This window comes from Anopheles aquasalis, chromosome 3 (assembly GCF_943734665.1).
Source record: "Anopheles aquasalis chromosome 3, idAnoAquaMG_Q_19, whole genome shotgun sequence".
NCBI lineage: Eukaryota > Metazoa > Arthropoda > Insecta > Diptera > Culicidae > Anopheles > Anopheles aquasalis.
In genome coordinates this window covers 15722501-15730000 of record NC_064878.1, presented here as the reverse complement: position 1 = coordinate 15730000, position 7500 = coordinate 15722501, and the positions used below count along the sequence as shown (strand labels likewise).

General features: G+C 47.7%; 1 protein-coding gene across 2 annotated transcripts in view; it reads left to right on the top strand.

The window, feature by feature from the left end:
- The window catches only part of LOC126578693 (uncharacterized), a 104136-nt gene that overhangs the window by 20275 nt on the left and 76361 nt on the right, over window positions 1–7500 (top strand). The window contains exon 2 of one of the 2 annotated variants that reach the window (XM_050241535.1): window positions 6843–6963. The exons of the other annotated variant lie outside the window; for it this stretch is intronic. The gene's annotated coding sequence lies outside the window, so the exon portion shown is untranslated. The remainder of the gene's footprint in view (window positions 1–6842; window positions 6964–7500) is intronic. 2 annotated transcript variants of the gene reach the window in all.

Here is a 7500-nt window from a genome sequence, read left to right as displayed (position 1 = left end):
TTTAATTCAATCGAATCTGCCCTACTATTCAACGACCTGCCCGATAATAGATCCCCTACAGCTAATTCCCAAGAGATAGCTTACTGTCTGCCGCCGGTGAAAGGAGTGTAAAGAGTGGTGGCAGGGGCATTTAACGCTTCTCCTATTTTGGGTGTTGCTCCACTTAGGCCCCTTTCACGCACACCTGTACCAAGCCACTTCTCAAGGGTTTGCCGGGGTTGCCTATTTTCACACCCATTAGCTCCAACCGATGCTGGTTGGGGGGTGGGGGGGTTAATTGACATGCCAGGTTCAGGCGGCCCCAAAATCGATCTCTTCTGGCCCCGGGGCCAGGACCTTTTCGTTTGACGGTCGCCCGTCGGTTCGGTTCAAAGTTCAATCCAACTAAACCCTTCTCTCTAATGACGCACATTACATTGTCACGACACGCAGCAGGTCAGACCCAACATCACCACACAACCAATCGTCAACAAAAGACACGCTGGCACTGGCGCGTTGCCTCACGATCACATCACTGCGGTGATGTTGTGATGGTAATTGAATTCCCGCACACCCGGCCAAATGTAAAACCCTCGGCCCCATTACGCGACAATTTAACTATCAAAAGCTATTTGTGTGCGCGTAGGTATGGGGCGTGTACGTTTTCATACGGCTATTCACACCGCATTGGTGTCGGCGAAAATTAGCTCCAAAATGGCATTCCGACATTTTGGGAAGTTGCCTGGGATGCTGAAGTTCTGTTGTCTAGACGATCCGTGTGTGCCAGGTATCCGGGACCGGGAAGAGCGCTCCTTGAGTGGAAAATCACAACAAACAAGGGGTGTCTTCCTCGGTCGGTCCTTCCTTGGTCCATGACCTGCGAGACCGACCGAAATGTAATCATCTAATTAATTTTCCGTTTAACAAGTTTCTTTATTCATTGTTTCACTCTCTCTCCTAACTCCCAGCCTGGTTGGCCACCAAAAGCACGAAGGTGAGAGGAGAGCTGCTGGAAATGCTGGAGGAGAGTTTTGATGGAAAGATCATTGTGCGGTTTCTGGTACGTGGGCACTGGTGGCTCCAAGCTGGGCGAAGAAGACGACGAAGACGAAGACGAAATCAGTGACACAGGCGCGTGGTATGGCGCGAGGGAGGAGAGGATGGTGTAACAAGGTTAAGGAAATGGTGTTTTTGTTTTGCGCTACCACAACATCACAACATGTTGCCCCCTTTGTGCTGGCCCCGGAGGCGGCCTGGCGGACAATGACTCCAAAACGTTGCGAACAACGGGAATGTCCTGGAGGTGGTGGAAGGAGGAGGTTACGTGGTTGTGCGCATAGCAGCTGCCATCGTGCCAGCGGGGGACACCACTGGTTGGCACTGGTGTCGCAAAACCATTCCGGCCAGATGGTGCGTACGCTATGATGGTGACGATGATGACTAGCGACTAGCGTCCTCGTTCTCGTCCTCGTTGCTTTCTCGAATATTCGCAATGGTCGGAGGGACGGACGGACGGACGGGAGGCCGTGCTTTGCCAAGTAAATCAGTAATTTCCCGAGGAGAAACTTAGTTTCCTTAGCGAAAGCTAATGTTGGCGACCAATGACCGCTACCAGGGACCGGCGGTAAACCGGATAAGACGCGCTACGAATACTTGACGCGGGAACTCTCTCGGTAGCACTAATTAAGTCCGAAACAGTGTGTGCGAATGAGCAATGGGCATGGAATGGAAGGGGCCATTTGAGGGCAGCCGACTGATTGCCACCGGGAGTTGCTCATGTCACCGCAAGCTCAGCGTTGTCCTCAGTGCCAGGAGGGCACTCGAACCGTGTTCGATCAAGTCGCTACGAATTTCTCGAACGTACGGAAGCGTCTTGTTGCCGGGCAACTCGCTTACGCGCGGATCTTTTGGGAGAATAGATTAGCTTGAGCAATCTAGTCGTCTATTACAATATGGCGTCTGTGCTATTGTCTTTATGTGCTGTGCTGTATGTCACTATGCTGTAGCCCAGAGGCAGCAGCACATTCCAGTTACATTGGCTTATTCAAAGGAACTTGAAGAACATACGGCGCAATATCTTGAACAGTCCATTCCGCCTACACAAACGCTTGCTCGAATTTGGTGCAATATTTATTTGTAAATGCTGTCCCGTTAATGGCTTTCCCAATGGTTGGTTTTTTCGTTCAGATCCGTTCAGCATATAAGGCGAATCCATTCGAACGATGGCCATCGTGTCTCCTCTTGCCGCTGGTTGGAACAATACCGATGGTCGTCGTATAAAGAAAGGAGCTTTTTCCGGCTTTTCTGCGTGGATGGAAACTAGGGCACAGGCCCGGCCTGGTTGACTGGTTCTCTGGTTCTCAACCACCCCTCTTTTCCCGAGAATCGTTCTGCTGGTGGGCGGTGGTTAACGTGCGCCATCAGGCGACACCGAAACCGCATGGATTAGGGGGTAATTCAATATGGAGCATGCTTTCAATTTCGTTCATTATCGTTCCGACAGTCAGAGTCAAGTAATGGGCATATCGGCGTTCCCACTCCCGGATCCATTTTCAGTGCAATAATTACAGTCGCCTTCAAGCTGAGCCCCATCGTTCGTTCGCTGGTTGGTCGTTTTTGGAGCCAGATAAAGACGCAACAAAAGTGCTACATCATCCGAATGATCCTTGTGGAATGGCTATTCCCCAAACCCAACACCGTGTATCCAAGAATAACATGTAGCAGATACTGTATTCCACACATACACATTTGCACAGTTGAGTTCTTTCAATGGATGCTTCCGTAGGAAATGGATCCAAGGAAATGGAATTGCCATTTGCCAAACGAACGGCAAGTCGCTGCAAATTGATACAAATGATTCATGTATTCTTAGCCCTTTCGGTGAGTTCCATCGAGTGGAAGTACATTTGATTCCGTCGAAAGCGTAATTGTTGGCGATTGCGTATTCCCCGTCGGACGATCTCTATCTTTAGCCACTGCGTCGGAGTTCACTGAAGGAGCAATCATATTTATTTGGATCAGTTCAGTGTTCTGGGCTGTCCTTGCGCCAATTTCCAACTCATTCTGGTGTTCGTTTCCGTTTCGCATCAACGCTTTTCAGCAAATAGGAATGAAAAGGATAAGCAAAAGCGGCATCAAGTCAAAATTAATTTCTATGTTTGGCCACCAATCACCATTGTCATAACGGAATTGGCTTGACCGGAAATTCCGTCTTGTTTAGTTTCATGCTCCTCCTACTGGCCAATTCGGCCAAACAATGCCATCGTTGGGCGGGCCACTTTACCGACGACTTTTTCTTGTGATCCGCTCTTGACCGCATTTTCAATTTCGATTTTGAAGTTGTTTTTAACTCCACTTTGAAACGGGAAAACCATCAGAAGGACAAACGCAAGTGGTGGTGGACCCAAAAACCCAGTGGCCAGTGTCGTCCTTGACACGAACTACGCACCACAGAAGCTTCGGGACAGATTGTAATGTCGCCAAAGTGACAAGTGGAGTCTAATTGAAAATAAATACTCCACTACACTTGATGCTCCCAGACTCTGTCCGACAAGAAACGCCTGAACAAAAGAGCGGTTTTTGGCCATCAGTGTCCAAGCTTCTTTATTTGCACTGTTGAGAGACTAGACTGCATTGTTGACCAAGAGCAATCCAATATTCGTTATGGATGGAAGATGGACAGACGAGCATGTCATCGCTGCCAACGACTGCCAACTCAATTCGCTGCCATACTGTTGGGGCACCCCAGACCGAGCCGTTAGTGCCGGCGAAGCTAGACGCAACATGTTTTACACCCCATTGAAATTTGGATGACAAACGATGAAGCCCCGGTCTGGGTTCGCCTCCGAAAAGTTGTCCAAACACACCAGCCAGCCAGTGAGGATGACCTACTTGAGAGCGGTAGTAAAACGAATCGGAAACTAAGAGGAGTATGGCGTAATTGAAGTGAAACAGAATCTCCTTTCAAACCTGGGGAGGGCACTAGACACGACCGGTCGACCGAGCGGTAGTGAAGGATGGACATTCGTTTGATATTATAAAGCGTCCAATCCAGTGGTCCAGCATGCTGCAGTTCGATGGTGCGGTTCGAGACATAAAAAGATGAATTCCTCGGACACGGGCGTTAGCCGTTGCCAAACACCCGAACAAGCTCTTCACTTTCACCCACGGCCAATCCACTGCCCATGGTCACTCCTCCCCCCGGTAAGTGTTTTATTCCGATGGAAAATGGCCCCGGTTTGCGGGCTCGTCATCCGACGGAATAAAAATGATAAAACCATTCGTGTTATTGGCCGGATGAGAATGTTATCACAGTAAAAATAAACATTCTCAACTCGACTACGAAACTGGCAGGTCCGAAGTGGCTGTCCGCTGATCCCTAATGTTGTACGAGATGTTTTGTTCTACAACCGGGGACCCGGGACCGGTTCGAAATCCGATGGCTACCTATATATTGGACGCGCAATCGAAGTGTCTGTATACTTCGCTACGGTTGCTCTGCGCTGACCAACCAGAGGTGGAATCCCCTCCAGCCAAAAACCTTCATCGGATTTCATGCACGGAGAACACACACGAAAAGAAGGATGGAAAAATATCGAACGTGCAGTTGGTGATTCCCACGTTTTGTCTTAGGAATGCGCTAGAAGCGTATCCTACTATCGATCCAGGCGCAATGGACGATGAACAATGCGGGAATTTTCCTGAGCGTACCGCCGCCGCATGATCAAATAAACTCGATGATTTTATTTTTATCCGCCGTTTAAAACATTCAACATTGACAGCTTTGTGTTAGAGTTCGATCGCAAATCGATGTCCGGTGTAGCATTTTGACTAAGAAAATGGCTTGATGCACAATTTCTACGCAAATCGTATTTCACATCAAATTATCGTTTGCGTTTCTTCTTGGGGATAATTTTCAGCTTTATTTACGCGAATATTTCCATCACATGATAAGAATAACATTTTTTCTTTTACTGACTGTGTCAATACCTTCGTACTCCCGTGTTGATTGGATGTGTGATCAGCCGGGAGGTGAATTGAATCGTTCTACATTACCGGACGGTTCATGATTAATAAATGATGCCCTCCGATGAGCTCATCATAAAAGATGCAAACGTCAAGTCATGCAAATAGCCATTGTTTACATGGTGCAATAGTTTGTTTTGCAAAAAGACTGTAGCAAAAAATATCAACTAGCTTTTCATTTTTAATGCCAATTTAATTAGATCAGACACACTTATCCGCGCTATTTACCTCTACTCTCCAACCATATTGTTGACAACGATTCCGTTTTATACCATTGCATAATGATGTTTATTCAACGAGTGATAACGAAGCATTTGTGCGTAAGCGAAAAAGTATAAAGGCTTCCGATACACCTTTTCGCTGCTGATAGCCGTAGCTATAACTTAGTGATCTTTATAGTTCACCGTGCTGTCAGAAGCAGCGTGAAAGAGCAGCGAGGTCGTTTCTCCCCCTTTTTTTCCTGGTTAACCGTTATGCAAGATCCCGTCGCATAGAATGCGTTAGTTTATTGTAACAGCTAAACCTGCTGCAAATAGCCATCGCTTCAAAGGAATGACTTGCTCTAAGCGACTTTAAATGGGTTAAGAATATTTCCTCAAATAAGTCTTCTCTTGTTCTCCGACTCCAGACTATACAACAATGTTCCCTGTTGCGTTGGTGCACAATGAAGTCTCAGTCTCAGTTACTTTCGAAGACATTTTCCGTTCACTTTCAACGCAGCACCAACAATGAGTCGTCCAACTGGTGTGCCGGCTGTTGCGTTACGTCGTCGCTAGTTTACGGCGTTCAGCAACATTTCGCTGTTGCTCTGCAGGCGGACGAACCCCTTGGCTCGACACTACAAAACCCAAGAGTGAAGGTTTGAACCCCGTGAAGCCGTTTGCAACGACCGGTGAGCCCGCACCCGCAGCTGACTGCAAAGTTCTTCCGGTTTGCTTGCCACTGAGTTTATCTTAAGTTTGTCATCGCCACTCTCCCTCGTTAGGGGATAAGAAGCGTAATATCGGCGTAAGCACCAGAACTCATTAGGATAATAAGCACCTTCTTAACTCTTGATTTTCGTGTGATACTGCACGAGGCTTCCTTACAAAACTGCTCATCCCCTACGCCCTGTGGCCCTGGGGAAGGCCACAGGGACTTGGTTTTCCAGTGAATAAAGCTTCTGCCGGCTGGCTGGCTCGCTCTGTGTGGTGGCTGACGATGACTTCCCCCATAGAACCGGCGTATGAAAGAAGGCAAATCTTGTAAAGCTAGGCGAGAGAATGAAAATCGATGGACGTGAGCGCGAGCTTCGAGGGGCGAATGGGCCGTGCGTCCTATGGAGCTTCATCGTTCAGGAGCGACGGAGCGATGGTATAAGCTCATCATGACCTTTATGGTGGAGGATTTCGGAAGATCGGAAGTGGAACAGAGCTGCCAAATATCCCTTATTGCTCGAGATAACGGTGAACCTAGGGAGAAATGAAGATCTGAATTGAAATTCAGTTTTTCAAGGAGATTCCACGAGCAGAAAACACGTGAATCGGGCTAGGTGAAAGTGGTTTTCTATAGTTTCTTCCCTTATTCTGATTTCTTCTTGCCGTATTTGAATTTTCTTAAATCAATTCCTTCAAACATCCTTTCCGTAACACTTTCTTTGAAATCTCTTTGTAGCAAAAACTCTAAGCACATTTACAGGACTGGGAACAGATAGTCACAAAAAGAAATCAAAAAAGGTGTAGTTGAAGAAGTATAATTGCGTCTTTCATCATTCTGATAACGCGCCACATTGTCATAATTTACAACAACACAATTATAGATGCTTTCACTCTTCTCTTTTTGCTCCCTCTTACCATTAGGCACCTTCCTGTCCTGGGCACCAGTTTACGAGCGTTCATATCGATATTGCGCATCTGCTAATCATTCGACCAGATTGGCACCGTTGGACCGTAGGACAGTACCTGATGGCCCCCGCGATAGGTAGGTTCAGCAATCTTAATGGCAATCGCGTACAAGAAAAATGCCCCGCGACCGCACTGTCTCTGTCTGCTACAGTCTGGCGGTTCGCTACTTCGCTGGCGATTGATTACAAGGCACAAGCTCTGTGCTGCCACATGTTTCATGGGGTGTCCGATCTTAATAGGGCTACCAATTCCAACGCCATTTAAAATGGAGCCCCATGCTTAACGACCAGCCAGCTTGGTTGGTTCCATTCACAGACACTGAGTCGGTGCTGCTGCCGGTCAGCGCGTGGTGCGGAAGAGCCGACCGGAAGTTGTTAAACTTTATTGACCATCAACATCAACATCATCATCAACGCCGCCATGTACAGTGGGCTCTAAAATAGCTGCCACCAATTTTCATTCCCAAAACAATAATAAAACATCCATTAATTTCCGGCTTCCGGTTTTTATCAACTTTCAACATCCGGCAGCGACCTGTGGCGGACAGACAGACCGCACCGGACCGGGCGGTGCTAATGTGCGTTATCAGTGCTGCCCGCTGGTCATAGCTTTC